The 16,752-nt window shown below is 48.4% G+C and overlaps 1 pseudogene; it reads right to left on the minus strand.

Moving 5' to 3' along the window:
- Positions 1-15,019: 15,019 nt before the first annotated feature.
- LOC144124732 (legumain pseudogene) lies at positions 15,020-16,402 on the minus strand (annotated as a pseudogene).
- Positions 16,403-16,752: the final 350 nt, after the last annotated feature.

Raw genomic sequence — 16,752 nt, forward strand, 5'->3', positions numbered from 1 at the left:
ACGGTAATGGGAGAGGCAGTAGAGCGCAGGAAATGACATCCCGCCAGTAACAAATCTAATGTAATTCGGAGTGGTAGAAATAGCAGAAAAAAAATTAAAGCCTATGGTTGATTCCAGTCATCTAGGCGATAGGTATATAAACAGGCCAGTCGTCTGAATTCGTACACAAGCAGAGCAACCAAATTATTTTTCAAGGGAGCAGACGGTTTTCTACAAGAGAAGTTTTTAAGAGTGACAAGATATTTCTGTGGCTATGCATATACATATTGAAACATGGAAAAAACATCTTGGCGCAAATAAATTCGCATACACAAGAGAGACGAGGAGACAACGGATAGGCGCCTCTCTTTTGTGTATGAGAATTTATTTGCACCAAGGTGTTTTTTCCAAGTTTGAAGATGCTAAACCAACCAGCCCGGCAACACGCCTTACTGGGCACATACAAATTGGATAAAACGCACAAAAGTACATATTCTTATGTAAGGAGATGGGCGCAGCGTTTTTTTTTTTCTAAGCCCATTCTGATACGCGTAATTGGGATGCAAGTCTCTAGAAAAATAAGAAAAATGATGTTATTTTGTGTCGCCGTAGAATCAGCAATGCGGAGCCTGTGTTACCCGGACGCGTGCATGTCAAAACACTACTGCGGAATCAGGCAGCGCGTTCTCGCCTGTGAGAGTTCCATCTGTCATATTGGGCAGAACTTTATGCTTTACAAGTATTGAAGTTTCTGGTATTCCGCAGGTGGTCGTTTCAGTTCTGAACTTACGGCTTTTAATTGTAAACGCACTGATAGACGAGATGGTAGGGAGGACTGTTTGTTGCCTCGGTGTTGATCGAAAGCAAGCCTCTCCGGCAGGAAATCACTCGGCGTTACGCTGCATGCGACGTGTACCGAGGAGGCTGTAATGGGAGAAAGAAAATGCTGCGACGCGAAATGAAGTACCTTTAATCGGTAAAAGAAAGGCGGTGAGGACCGCTCGAAACATTGAGAACCGAGGCGAAACGGGGCAACTAAACCCATTGGGCCGCACCCCTGCTCTCGAAGTTTGTTCGTGTTGTGTGTGTTATGCAGCAGTCGGAGATCAAGATATGAGGGGCTGTTCTATTCTCTGGTGTTCTATTCACACTAGAAAGCACAGTGGCTATTTGGGTTTGCTCGAAACAGCACGCGCAGAAAAAAAAACTGGGCATCGAGGGAGACGGCTAGAAACTAGCAGACTACTCCAATGTATGCTAGGTAAGGCATGCGATACGTTTGTATTCATGAATAATTTTTGCTGAGGGTGGAGGAATAATGCTCAACTTTAACGTTTCTTCCTCATAATTACTGAAATTGACAGCCGTCAAAGGTGACTTCTCGCATTTTATTTCATAGCCAACGAGAAACTGTCTGAATGGCAGTCTTTGCAGTCATTTGCGAATGTGCAACTGCAGATCGAAATAAGCCATCCTAATTATTGGAAAAGCAATCGAAATGTAGCGTATCGGATGCAAGTTGAGTTGAGTTGAGTGGTTGTAAGCTACCGGTGGGATTAGCCTTGCCGTTGCTGCCGGCAATTGCTCCACCGCAGCGACACTTAAATAGAAATCACAGAAACACTGTCCGCAAAAACCCAAATAGACACTCCTCAGGTCACCATGTGGAGGCCAAATCCGTGTCCTGCAGGTAAAGTAGAAGAAGGCGAGAAGCATCCCTTCTACTCGACTGGCTCCCGCGCGGGAAAACAATGTCCTGAAGAGAACTGTGAGGAACTCCTGCCTTCTTGAGGAATCCGAATAACACAGCCCGTTCCGCGCTGTACAATGTACAGCACAAGAGGTAATGTTCTATGTCACCACACACACCACACGTTGAACACAATTGTGACAACGCTAGGCCAGTCTTATACATCCACGCCGGCGTACGAGCAGAATCCGTGCGAACGCGGTGCAGCAAAGTGGCTTGGTACCTTTTGAGACCCTTGGTCACACATGGCTGATGAGGAGAGCTCCACAAAGAACTGAAGTGGCACAACACCACATCTCTGAACATTTGCTTGACTTCATGAGGGATTCTATGTACTGGAATCCCGGAGAGAGCTGTATAGGCGAGGTTGTCTGCTATCTCGTTGCCTAAGACACCTATGTGCGAGGGCACCCATTGAAAACGTATAGAGAAGCCTTTGCTATGGAAATTCTGCACCAAACGTAGGGATCTAAGACTCAAGGCATCAGTGGGGAACCCGTACTCTAACCTTTGAAGGGCAGATTTTGAATCCGTAATTGTGACAGTAGGTTGAGGCGTACAACACCGTAGTTTCTTTAGAGCTGCCTCAATGGCAACGCTTTCGGCCATTGTGGAGGACACGACTTTAGTAAAACGAACAGACCAATCATACTTCAAAGACGGAATATGAAAAGCAGCTGCACTAGATCCTCTGACCTTGTCCACAGAGCCGTCTGTAAAAATTTGAAGATGACTGGCATATTCGGTCTCAAGATGTTTCAGTACGAGCGAACGCATTGCCGCTAAAGGAGAATTCCGCTTAGCGCGAACGTGGGGAATTGTCAAGGAACAATCGAGGCTCGGAAAGGACCAAGGTGGCTTCAACGTCTTAGGTCGATCTCGAAGGTCGAGACCCAGAGAACGAAGAGTATTTAAAGCCAAGTACGCCCGGGACTCAGATCTCTTTAGAAGGCGCTGTAGAAGCGCTCTCCCGGCAACAGTCTCTCTGAGGCGGCCAATTTGCAGCAAAAGTCTTTGTGAAGCGGCTAGCCGAAGAGGTTTCGATTGAGACTCATACAGTACTGCATTGTTTGGAGCAGCCTGCGGAACGCCGAGAGCCCTCCTTAGTCCCATTCTGTGCAAAACCTCAAGGCGTTCCAGCTGCGATACCGAGGGGGAAATTAAAAGGAGCTGGTACATTATGCGGCTTGTCACCAGGGCATCGTGAAGCCTGATCATTGAAGCAGGATGGTTTCCCCATTGCTCACTAGCAACTCTACGAAGAACATTGAGACGCGAAGATAGTGAAGCCACAATCGAGTCCACAGCTCGTCGCCACTGTAGACGTGAGTCAATAGTGACGCCCAAAAAACGTATGTGGTTAACCTGACGAAGGCAAGACTGATCAAGGTCTATGCTCAGCCGCGCATACCGTCGTCCCCTACCTGGAAACAGGACGAAGCCAGATTTTTCCACCGAGAGAGTCAACCCAACACCTTGAAGGTAACTTTTAACTGAAAGCACGGCCTGTCGCGCTAATAGAGTTAAGCGTTTGTGTTGATATCCGGTTAACCAAAGACAAATGTTGTCTGCATATATCGACATATGGACATGCCTACAATGTTTTTGCACTTTTGCGGGAAGACCAGCCATGACAACATTAAAAAGCATTGGGGACAGGACACTACCCTGAGGTACCGCTCGCGATACCGCCCTTTCCGAGCTCATTGTACTGCCTAACCGCACTCTAAATTTACGATCACTGAGAAATGAGTGAATGAATCGCAGAAGATAGCCCTGTACGCCTATGACCTGCAGACTATTCAGTATTGAGCTCTGGAGGACGCTATCATAAGCCTTTGATACGTCTAGGAAAATAGCTAGTGTTGAAAGTCCAAAAGCACTCTGATGTTCAATGTAGCTTATCAAGTCCAGGACGCTATCTTGCGCGCTTAAACCTGTGCGGAATCCAGTCATGCATGTTGGTAGTGCCCTTCTATCCTCAAGCTACCAAGACAAACGCTTACTTGCCATCTTCTCCATGAGCTTAGCCACACACGACGTCAGCGATACAGGACGATACGAGGCCGCGTCTGTCATCTCTTTGCTGGCCTTCAGCAGTGGGACTACACAAGCCACCTTCCATATAGGGGGAACGTCACCAGACTCCCACACTCGATTAAGATAGGTTAGGAGCATCTTCCGGTGTTCCAGAGGCAGGTTCTGTTACATTTGATTGGTAATACCGTCAGGACCTGGTGCACAGCGACGCCGCAGGCTGCGGAGCGCGGTCTGTAATTCTCGAAGTGTGAATGGGGCGTCCATAACAGACGGAGACGTAGCAGGTAGAGCGCAGGAATTAATGCCTGGTCTGGAATTTACAAATGCATCCGCAAATTCCTCTGCCAAGCACACGAGATGTTTCTGCGTGCGCAATGCAAGCGCCTCGAAAGGTTTACTCGGACGAGAGCCACCAGCAAGACTGCCAACGACACGCCAGATTCTCGTTATCGGTGAGAAAACAGTCAAACTAGCGCAAAAGGATGCCCACTGGGACCTACAGAGCTTGTTCGCATGACGTCTAATGGCAGAGTTGAGCCTGTTGAAAGTTGTCTTCAAGGCTCTGTCGTCCTTCTTCCGCAACAGTTGGCGCTCCGCCCTTCTGCGCGCTGCGCAGTGGTTCCCGAGTTTTAAATCCGGAGTCGGAAAAAGATCAGGTAGCTCGAGCGCCGTGGTAGCAGCCATCTTAGCATAAATCATTTTGTCTGTCACATCACCGGAAACACAGGCTAAGTGCTCCCTGTATTTGTCCCAATTAACAACATGGCAAATTTTAGGACCACGCAGATGGAAGTCGGCAGTAAACACAAATATCGGGTAGTGATCACTTCCCATTCGGTCAGCTCTAGTTGACCACTGCACACGGACGTCATGTGAATGTAAGGTTAGGTCTATAGATGTGGTAGAGGTTGGAGGCCGAAAGAAAGTGGGACTTCCGTCATTGGCCACGCACAGGTCCAAACTGTCGATGACTTCTACAAGTTGGCGTCCGCGAGGATCTGTGTTCCTGTCACCCCAGGCAGGGTGGTGGGCGTTGAAGTCACCGCAGATGATTCTGGGTGCTGGGCAGCGGTCACAAAGTTGCTGGAAAAACAAAGCCAAATCGACCTTCTTCCGCGGAGACACGTATACTGATGCAATGGACAGAGTTCGGAAGGTGAGCCGAATCCTCACAGCCACTACTTCAATACTGTCGGTGCAAAGATCGGTGACGTTCAAAGCCACATGAGGAATCTCCCTTCGTATGTAAATGGCGGCACTTCCTGCGGGAAAAGACTTGATGCTGCAATTCTTGTGGGCGACGTATCCCGGCAAAGACCTCCCGCTTGGCAAGCCAGCCTCCGAGAGGGCCAGTACTGGAACACAGTTCTCTTTCAAGAACAATTTTTCTTCTGCTAATCGACTTTTAATCCCAGCGCAGTTCCATTGCATGATAAACGGCACTTTTCTAGGGTTTTTAGTTACAACAGGTTGAAGAAAACTAGCCATCTAGGAGTTGAAGTTCTCTGCGAAGGCGGTGATCAAGGTCTCAATGGAAAGCACCAGCTGTATAAAGTTCTTCAAAGTGCCAGGCTGCATCGCTTGGCTAAATGAACGCAGGACATCAAACAAAACGCGTAGAAGGTCGCAGAGATTCCGGCTTTTGAGCTCCTTATTTTGCTGCACGCACTGGCGCACCACTTCGACAAAAGACGGGGACTGGGACCCACTCTTGGCCACGGTAGCTGGTGTCTGCATCTCTTTTAAGGCAAGGAGATGTCCTCCATGTTGTCGAGTCTTGCTGTGATCTGGTCGCTGAGGAACATGAACACTTTTTGCAGAAGCAGATCGAACAGCCAACTCACCCTCGAAGGCCGTTGCCGATTTGCTCGGATCAGGTCGTGCAGCGAAGTCGCTTGCTACCACGTCCCGAGCTTCCGACTCGAGCGCAGGGAACTCTTCACTTCCATGTATCGGCTTCTCAGTAGGTTGTGGTTTGGGGCCACTAATGAAGGACTTGCGACGGTGCAAGGCGCTTACACGGAATGTGCAACCACTGAAATTCGCTGGATGGTCACCTCCACAATTAGCGCAAGCAAAATCTGCCTTGCACTCTTTGTAATCATGGCCACCACCACACCGCTTGCAACGTTGATCTTTGTTGTAAACTCTCGCTACATATCCAAAGCGTTGGCACCTGAAGCACCGGGGAGGAGTTTCAACGAACTCGTGGACTGCATGTTTGATGAAACCAAGGTCAATTATTCCAGGGCGCTCGGTGTTGGGAGCAAACGTTAGCACAATAGAGTTTGTAGGCTTCGCTGCCCATTGTTGTTCTCCAGGCTCCACCCGGCGCATTAACCGTCGCAAGTGCAGAACTACTTGCGGTTTCAAGCAGTCAAGAAGGGCACTTTCCGAATACCACACTGGTACTCCCCTTATAAAACATGTGTTAGTCATGTAGGAGTGTGGCAATTGGGCTTGAACTCGTATTCCACCGATCTGAGAGCACCGCAGAAGAATGTCTACTTGCTCTTCTGTTGAGATATCTAGATGAAGAGCCCCTTGCGTTGTGAAGCGACTGCGAATCGGAGCAGATCCCAGTAGTACTTTAATATCATCGAACAGCCTGATAGGGTTCCACTCTCTGAAGTCAACTCCTTTCTCTTTTGGCTGAACCATAACAGGGATGCCGACTGTCCGGTGCTTCCGATGACTCACCACTTTGAAGCCATCGTTGTCCATTTCCGCCATGTCAGCCACTTCCTCGTCAAAGGCGACCATAGTTGAGTCGTCCCCACTGAGCGATGATGACGCACTGCACTACTGGACGTCCCTGATGACTGGCAGATCCCTGCCATGTGATGCCATGGCCGCCTCCGCCCCACTGGGCTCCTTCGGATGGCGCTGTCTCTTTAAGGATACCGGCGCCGGAGCTGCCGTACCCTTCCCGTAGGGACAGTACCGCCTTAAAGACGCGGCAGTCTTCCAAGGATGGAAATAACCTAGTTAATAACTAGAAAACAAGGCAAAATTACTGAGCTCAGGTGACAACAGATCGAGCAGCGTCGTCTTCCTCTTCTTCCTCAGTCTCTTCGGATGCAAGAGGCTGTTTGGGGTATGCTACGCCAGTTGGAAGAATGAAACGACTGTTGACAAGGTCCCCGGTTTTCTCCGGAGACTATTTGCGAAAGATGACATATTTTAGCGTAACTAACTCCGATTTAGTGTTCAAACATTCTTTGCTGCCACAGTGTCTTAACAGAGCGCCAAATTTGCAGACTTTCTCGACGTAGCGGCAAGTTTCTCTTCGAAACGGGCCGCCGTCTCAACGCTCAATGCAGCTGAAAGGCAGAGCTACTGTATACTACTACCTATAGTTGAGCGTAGTAGACTACTGGATCAGAAACCAGCGCACCGCTACATGGGGCCGACCGCTCAACCGCGCTCTTTGTTGTTGCGTTGTCACATAAGGATCCTATTTTATTTAATGCGTCACCGCTTGGCTGCCAGCGAAGATGCACAAAACGAATAGATAATTATTTTTAACCTTTCAAAGGGAAACTAGGGGCGCCAACGGGAGGCGAAGGATGGCGGCCGCTACCTCAAAAATTGTGCGGGTGCTCCTTTCTGTTCCTGAAGGACATGATTTTGTTCACTCACAAGCACCTAATACGTCTTGATCTTTGCGTTGCGTTACGTCAAACTAATATAAAGCTGTCTCAATCCCAATATTTATTCTTTTTGTGTTGTCTTGAAGAAGAACAATTCCCAAAAATTAACTCCCCCTTCGACGTATGCAACCCGCGTAGGATATCCTGTGTAACCCTTGGTATGGTTAAACAATAACGTACAACTTTTGGGTGCGAGTTTGTTATATCTGAAAAAGGCAACTGACAATCTCGGTTTCCTTGGGGTTCTCTTTTTTTATTTTTCGAGAACGTCAGAAATAATATCTTCCAGATGAAATAGAATAGCGCTTGAACAATGAGTCCGCAAGTGCCGTCTGTTGTTTCGTTACATTCGTTGAGGTTCAGAACACAGTTAATCAGGTCCTTGATTTTTTATGTATAATAATAATTCTCCGACGTTCTGATTTTAGTTTTCTTTGTGATCATTTTATAATGGTTTTAAAATATCAGGCTCTTGAAGTGTTCTCAACGTCATTAGGAGATTTTATAGCTACCCGCATCTCATGGCTGCTGGAACGGGCAGGAGTAGCATCAGCTGCATGGGATTATGACGCCCACTGTTCTGCAAATGAAGGTCATTAATGCATTCATGCTAATCACCTATAATGCGCCATTGTCTACCTACTGTCAGTGCTTATTCTTTTTTAAAGTTCACTTAAATTGGTTAGACCATTAATTATAATTGTCAACCCATACTGTTACTGGTTCTTCTACTACTCGCGGCTAAAACATTGGTGTTCAGTACGAATAAATTATTTCCGACTTTATAATTGAGTTCCATGTCGCAGCTGCCCGGTCTTAGCAATCGCTGTTTTTTTTTTAATTAAAGTTTAGCGTTAGCGTATCCAGTAGCCAAAGAAATGCAGTTTTAGAATTATAAAAGGCCAATTTTGGTGAAGCTAACCCAACGAACTTCCGCTTTTCATAGATCATTCCTTTCGGGCTTCGACGTACGTTCTCAGATGGGACATCTTCACTAATGAAATAACAGCTTTTATGGTCATATGGTACATATATGCAGAAAATGGCCCCCTTGTCCACTTTTTACTGGTTCTCAAGCGATCGAAAGAGTGATTTAAAGGGACGGCGGCGGAAGCCTTATATGGTGAAACTGCAGGGACTGCGGCTCCCTACCATTCTTTGAGAACTGCTCAATGATGACGAATATTGCGGCCGTCTTACCAAATAAATAACTGAAACTGTTTAAACTACTTCTGCCACATCAGCGTTCCCTCTCTCATTCTCACAGAAAGAGAAATCTCCTTTCTGTCTGCGTCGGCGTACGTTGGCCTTTAATCTGCTCGTCGCTTCCCACAGTTTTATTTATTGTTTTCTGTTCTCTGCTTAACAACCACTTGCTTTATTGTATTTTTTTTCGCGACCCCTTTCACCTCCGTAGTGGCTGATCAGTGGTTGTAGTGCACGTTCGGCTGCTGACCCTAAAGACGCGAGTTTGATCCCGGCCGCAGCGGTCGAATTTTGGTGGAGGCGAAATACTGGAGGCCCGTGTACTGTGCGATGTCAGTGCTCGTCAAAGAACGGCCCCACCGGGTCGAAATTATCTAGCGCGGCCACGGCGTCCCTCGTAACCTGACTCATTTGCCCCAAAGCGACTCATGCTACCAGGTTAAACCCGAACCAAACCTTTCACTTCATCTTTTCTCACACCTCCGTTCGTTCATTTTTTTTTCGTCCACGTCCGTTCTCTCTTGCTTTACAGTAGTTTCGCGCTTTTGCCGAGTGGTTTAACCTCCATTTCACTTTAGCCATTTTTCTTTCACCTCCTCCTTGACCTTCACAGCTTATCGCTTGTAATTGCTTGTGAACTTTGCCCCGCGTTCGCTGGCCGCCTACTTGCTATGCAGTCCACTTTCACTGCCCCAGGTGGTTTTTCGCTCTTTGTGCCTTTGCTTGGCAATGCAGCATCAGGGTGCCCGCTCAGGGGACATTTTCATGGTCTGCTGGAAGTGTAGTGGTACCATATGTGTCAGGCGTTAGCCCCGCGTTTTGTAGAATTTTTGCATATATTTATTTCTCCGAGGAACTCTCTCACCCGCTTTTATTATCCCAGCGAGCTTAAGCCGTCACCTATTTCCAACGACCACTCTCAAATTCGCTGAATACAGCAACGCAGCAACGCAGACGGCCAGCTTTTCTCTTCCATGTATTCGACGGCAACGCCGCGCGCGGATGACCGGTTTTTTTTTTTTTTTTGCAGTGGTTAGAGCAAGTGCAAGCTCAGTCCGCTTGACTCTGGCTGCCGAAATTGATTTGTTATAGGTAGATTAAGGTTGCATTAAATGACAGCTTCCTATTAATACGTCGGCTGCACTATAATGCCTACTGGCTAGTGAGCCGACCGGGGCCTCCCTGGTGGCGCCGCGAGCGATGAATGCCGACGACCGCCGTATGGAGCGCTGCAAGTCGTGAGGGTGCGGCAGCGCCGCCTCGCTCTCGCGACACCAGCTAAAGGAGTGCTGGATGTTTGCTTTTTTCCCCAGTGATGCTAGAGACTTCGTTAAGCCGTAAGCGAGCACAGCTGCCATGGAGGCAGCTTACTGCAGGTTTCAGTGGTTCTTCTGAGTCTCCGACTAGAAGCGGCATATTTAGGGCTTGTCGCTTGCAAGAAAGCTTCTATGAAGTTCAGCACATCGTCGAGCTTCGAACATCTGGTGCATACGAAGGGAAAAGGGAATTTGTTTTCTAGAGCCGATTTCAACATAGGAATTTTTATATAAAGTGCATTTTAGGCAACGTTTCCTCTAATAAAGAAGGCGAAACGCGTCAGTTAATGTTTTATTGGCTTTTATTTAGGTGTGCTGCGAGCTTGGTTTTGAGCCACATTTCTTTGGTACTTGCAGAAAGCACAGGACTCTCCATTGGGCCTCGTGGTTAATGAACACTTCTCAGCAAAAAAAAAAACAAGCCTTTTTTGGAAATGTGCTTTCTGAGGCCGCATTTATGCCGTATCGACCAGAAAGATTTGACAAGGAAACCTCTTTGATGAAAGATTCGACCTCTTTTCAAGCTAATTGTGAAGATATTTTTTGACTTCTCTCTTCCCATCAGGTACAACGCGGCTACCGCTGATTGCCCATCAAGCGAAAAATTGTTTCCTTCAGCTCCACAATAGTGGTAAGTTAATTAGGCTAATCTACTGGTACTTATGGCACTTTTATCCATGCCACGGGAATAGAGACGTTGTAGAATGGGTGCACTCGCGCTGGTGGTCGGCAGATGTTCACAATCATTTTGCGATTCACGAATTCAACAGCGCTTGCTTCTTTAGAACTACCGCATGTGATGCACTTTTCAATTACTAGAGCACCGCTGTCGGCACCAGATCCTTCCAGGCTCACCGATTCGGCACTCTCAATGGCTGGGCATAACTCGGAGGCTTACATATTTTAACCACAATGTGTTTTAGATTATTCGTGCATGTCGTAGGGGTAGCATCGGGCTTCAGACACGGATTATCGCGGGGAAGCTCGCTGGTTATCGTCGTTTAGAAAACATGCGCTCGATAAAATTGTTCTCAAAAAGTTTCTCCCATACCACAGCAGCTGATGTCACCCTTCCATACCTCGGCAAAATCACGAGTGCTCACTCGGTTTCACTCACAAATGTTTGGCCAACCTATGGGCTCGCTCGAACTCATACTCATAAAAGCCTGGGCTCCCTCGAACTCAAACTTATTTAGGCTCATAACTCACTTAGGCCGACTCAGACTCGTCAGTCATGCAGAGTCAATCACGCATATAGTGATTCACGCCTCACTCAGACCCACGACTCATTTAGGCTCACTCACTATTTCAACTCACGGCTCAAATGGACTCACTCATTAATCGGTGCTCATGAGTTCTGGGCTCACTCTTTTCGACTCAAGACTCATCTGGGCTCACTCATTTCGACTTAGGACTCTCCTACGCATCCCTATTTCGGGCACACTTGCACAATGCAACTCATAACTAACCCAAGCTCACCTTGTCTCATCATCATCGCCAGCACCCAGACCACACCCACTGCAGGGCAAAGGCCTCTCCCATGTCTCCTCAATTAACCCTGTCTTTTGCCAGCTACACCCAGCAGCCGAAGTTACGTGCCTAAAATGTCAAGAACACGGTGATGCGATAAGCTCTTAACTAAAGCTAGCCTATAGCCAGGCCTGGCTCTGGGGCCTGTAGGTGCCGCTCGCGGGTCTTAAAAATCTCAGGCCGCCGAATGTGTTCTGCACCCGATTAAAAAAAACAGCAAAAGAATAACTATTAAAACCGGCATACAGCAAGCAACGCCTAATATCCATCGAGACGAAGCGCGCGACTAATAAGCTTCTCTCGCATTTATCAATGTTCTGGAGTACAGCACCACGAAACAAGTAAATTGCTCTACATCATCATCTCGACCAAAAGCTATTCAGTATTGCGAGTACGCAGGAAACTCGCGCTTATGAACGTCACAAACTCGTGCCCAATCGGCATCACGGATTTACTTGAGATCATGGGATTGCTGAATCTTAAATTATGCATTGTTTGATTTGACAGACCCGTTCTGTACTGGAACGAACAGGACCCACTCTCACCACGGCTCAGATCATGATCTGAATGTGAGCCCGGACTCAGGACTGAGATCGTGATGTGAACGCGAGCCCAGACTCTCTCACAACTCAGATCGTGATCTGAATGTGAGCCCGCATTCACGATTCGTATCATGATCTGAATGTGAGCCCAGACTTACGACTGAGATCGGGATCTGAACGCGAGCCCAGACTCACTCACAGCTCAGATCATGATATGAACATGAGTCCGGGTTCACTCACGGCTCAGAACATGATCTGAATGTCAGTCCGGACTCACTCATGACTCAGATCATGATCTGAAATGAGCCTGAGCGAGCCCGAGTGAATTGACTCATGAGTGAGTTCACCGACCTATTCCTTCTGTCTTCTCTTTTGATGTCCTGCAAGCCACGTAGTATCAGATTGTGCAGTAAACATGGAAACAGTCTCCTTGTTCAAGTGGTATACCGCTTTTACACAGCGGCACAAATCAAGTCGCTTTATGTGGTCGCTTTGGGTTTGACATTTTTTTTGCGGTCACATGGAGCTCGTTTAGTGATGGGCAAGTGAAAAGAACAATCGGGAGCTCTGTCCATGATTTGCCGACAAGATGGAAACGCGCAGAATGGATACGCGCACGCACAGAACGCGCGAACAAAAACAACGAAATCACCACAAAACTACTCCGAGGAGCGGACACGATCACTTGCATGTGCAAGCAGCCACTCAGGGCAACAAACACTACACCTCTCTCAAGAAAAAATACGCGCACAAGCAAGTTGATCACGCACGCTCAAGAACAGGCTGCTGTCTTCCGAACCAAAAAAAAAATCGGCTGGCAGCCATCCTCGAGCGCCTCGATCAGCGCCTGGACCGGCTGTTCGGGCGGCTGGAGAAGGGAGCGCGAAATCGGGTATCACGGTACCCGTCTTTGAATGAAGGCGCCGAAGCCTCGGTACAAGTGAACGCCGCGGGCGCGAACGAGGAGACGGGTCAGTCGGCCGAAGCCAACTCAAAGGACAAGAGCAAAGCAGAGGCTGGAGTCTTCGTGCAAGAAGTGGGCGTCTGTGGCGATGAGGCAGCGCCGGACCAATCGAGAACGCAAACGGTTAGGGCAATGGTTGAACAAGTGGCAAGGACCAAGCTGGCTGCAGGTGGCGACGAGTGTGAGCGCGAGCGGAAGGGGATCATGCGTCGGCCAGGAGGTGGAGGCGCATTGGATGCCTGTGACGGTTCCCCTGCCACGCTCAGTTGTCCCACAAACAGCCATAGTGTCGTTGCAGCCTGCTTGGAGATCGGCGTGTGGTCGGTTGTCCCGTGCCATGTGATGATTTCCGCCTCTCTCGCCGGAGTGAACCTGTCCGGTGAGGGACATTCTCCTTTGACTGCAGATGCCTTCACCCAGCTCATAATCTTTAACGACAAAGAACAGTCTCACCACATCCTGTCTGATGGCCCAAGTTGCATCATCCCAGGTGACCCTGAATCAACGACCGATATGACATCGCCGCCTAAAGATGAGTGGCACCATCCAGTGCACTGCAGTCTGTCGATCCAGACTGCCGATGTTGAAGACTCCCCGTTTCCCACGGGAACACAGGAAGAAGCCACTAACGGCGGAGCGCCTCGATAACTAAACACGAAGAACCAATAAGAGACACAAGAGCCAGTGGCAGAGATTGGTGTTCAAGACGACCAGTCGATTCAGCTTGAGGCGATGGTGGTAACTGATGAACTATCCTCGACCGAACAATTGACTGAGGACGACGAGGGCAAACAGATTTTTCAAGAGGCACGGCGAGAAGGTGAGGTGAATGTGTGTCCTATTGTGGATACTCTAGCCGTAGATGCGGGAGAATGCGTGATCTAACGCCGTGAAGACAAGAGCGCAAGACATGCGCAGGGGTGTGACGACGCAGAGGAGAGCAAAGCAGAGTTAAACGGTTGCTCGAAACTTGCGTCTGAACCCTAGCCGGAACAATCGGTGTTGTCGTATGCGGCAGAGCCACCTACAAGCAGCTCCGCCATCTACCTGGACAGTTTGGTATCAAACGACACCCCAACGTCATCACCGCGTGATGATGGCTACTCCGAATCAATCTATGCTCCTGCGAACCTGAACCCGGAATGCCGAGTGGCTCAAAGTGTCGATGGTTTTCTCAAGGAGTGCAACGCCACTACGAAACTCCTGCAAAGCATCGACGCCCAGCTGGACGAGAGTCAGCGGCGGTTGCCGTGGGACGGCATCACTTGAGGCTGCACCCCCCCCCCCCCCCCCCGGTGGAAAGGAGTAACCGGATAGAGCGTACGGCAGACCGCCTACTCCGAGTGTCCTGCATCGACAAAGAGGAGGTACGGAGGGAGCGCGGGGAGCGAGCGCAAGAGATAGAGCGAAAAAGAATGACCGCGGCCGATCGTGTTTCTCCTGGTCTCTTGCGTCCTCCCGTGGATTTATCTGCACTGGTTCGCCGTCCCGCTACAATATACTACCTGAGCAGGAGTCTTCGTCACAGCGACAGCACTTTGGTAGAATTGTGCGGTCCATTACATACAGAAGCGAGAGAGCCTAATCCGTTTTGTCTTGATAAGAAAACTTTTCAACCTCCACCTAGCCGGTTCTATAGCAAAGAATACTTACCGCGAAATTGTGCACAGAACAATCTTGCAGTCACAAGACCGTTTGTCGTTGCGAGAACATATTTCAGTTATATTTATGCACCGGTTTTCAACTTTTCTAACAAGCTGAAGTCTGCAAAAATATTTCTTGCTACGTTACACGCGAAACTTCAAAACCAGGGCCTCTAACAAGAAAACATGGCATGCTGTCAAGCCTATACATCTCCTTTCTTCTAATTGATTGCACGGTACAAGCATAGCAACGTATTAAAACAAGCATATGTAAAGGAATGCAAAATAAACCTTTTATGCACCTTCTTTGATCTTCAAAATGTAATTAATACGCCGAAAGTGCAATCTTAAAAAACTACATTCCTCAGTCCTGAACCTAAACAAGACACCGGAGGCTTGCTGCCAGAGCACGTTTATTTTTATTTCTACACAATGCCTACAACAGTCGGATGAGTACAGGCCAAGTCCATACCTTCACTGATCTCGGCATAATTATACCCTGACTCGCACATGTTCGCCAGGACGCGGAGGTACTCGAGGGCGTATGGATTTTTGGAGATATTAAAGCACTTATGCTTAAAATATCGGACAGCCTTTTCATAGCAGTCATAGTTTCTAAGTTGTGTCTTTGCGAAAAGAAGCGATTCGGAGTTATCTCCTTTTCCTTGCGCTACGAAATTGGCAATCTCGGTCACTTTTTCCTTCAGGAAAAGCCTGTTCCGCAGAACTCGCTGTAGCTGTCGCCTCAGTGATTGTTGCGTGGTGGAGTCTGTAGCTTTTGCCAGTTTGTTTCGCAGAACGGCGACGGGTACATCACGACTGGAAACGAGAGTTGGGGGCACTTTTGGTAAAGCAGTGGGCTTCACATTCTTGTCCCCCTGGAACTCGCTCAGTGAAAGCTTTCCAATGCTGAGATCGCCGTATCTCATGACATGACTGGTGTTTGTTTTTTTCTTAACTATCTCGAACTGGTGATCGAGAGATTCTTTGTGGAGATCTTGCCTGTCCGAGTCTTCCATCCAGTTGACGCTGTACCAGTCGCCCAAATAGACTTGTCTCTTTTCATCCCAGTAGCAGGCGAACGAAGACTCCTTGTCGTTCGCTGCAGTAGTGGCATACACGTCGACATTCTTGGGAAGCAGGCCGTCGAACATGGACCCAGATTCGCAAGCTTCGATGTAAATAACCATCTTGGCGAACTTCTTGTCTTGGTGCATTTTCTTGATTACATTTATGAACGGTTTAGCATGCAACTCGTCATGTGGGAATGCAATGATGCCAGGCGCCCCGTGGTCAGCAAAGTTGACAAAGATGTGGTCGTTCGGACCGCTGGCGATGACTTTACCGCTGCCGCCTTTCACTTTCTTGCCTTGGAGAATGTCGAGGAAGTTTTGTGGGGTCACGAGGTTCTGGGTGTAGTCCTTGGGCACTCCAGTGTAGACGTCTTTTCCATTGGGATGATTGATGATGATACCTGGCGTTGGATTAAACGTGCTGTTGGCGATATCATCGTACATCATGACAACGATTTGCTCGTCAGGGATACCGTGGTTGTGGAGCACATGGTAGGCGTGGCAGATGTCTGCTTGGTGCCGGTAGTTGTCGTAGATATAAGAGCCGGCGACAAGAAGCGCCCACTGTTTTGGCTTTTCGCTGGAGGCATTGCCGCTCTTCTTGGCGCTGACTGGTGAACCGGCAAAGGCCAGTGCGGTCGAGAGCAATAGCAGCAATAGCTTTTGGAAGAGCTCCATCACGGCATGCAGCGTGTCCGTGAGCTCGCTCACTCGAAGCTTTTAAATGCAGCTGCTGAGGGGTGGGGAGCCTTATCAGTGGAGCATTGTGTTGCGATAAGGCACGCAATATATATAAATGAGATAGGTTTATTTCAATGTCAAGCTTTATCTTTTACCACGCGCTTGAGTGGTGCGCACCCATGCGGTGAAGCAACATTGCCTGTCTTGTCAAATTTCTCATCAGCGCTAGTTAATAGGAGTATGCACCATTCCCTGCTATTCAAAAGTGGTTGTTGCTGTCCAGAGTTTAAAGGCTGTGGCAAAGCAAGAAACATATTTTATTTGTATGAAGCCGAATAGTCCATTTCGCTATGGTAGACCGCAGCAGGAGCAAAA

Source organism: Amblyomma americanum, chromosome 3 (assembly GCF_052857255.1).
Source record: "Amblyomma americanum isolate KBUSLIRL-KWMA chromosome 3, ASM5285725v1, whole genome shotgun sequence".
Lineage (NCBI taxonomy): Eukaryota > Metazoa > Arthropoda > Arachnida > Ixodida > Ixodidae > Amblyomma > Amblyomma americanum.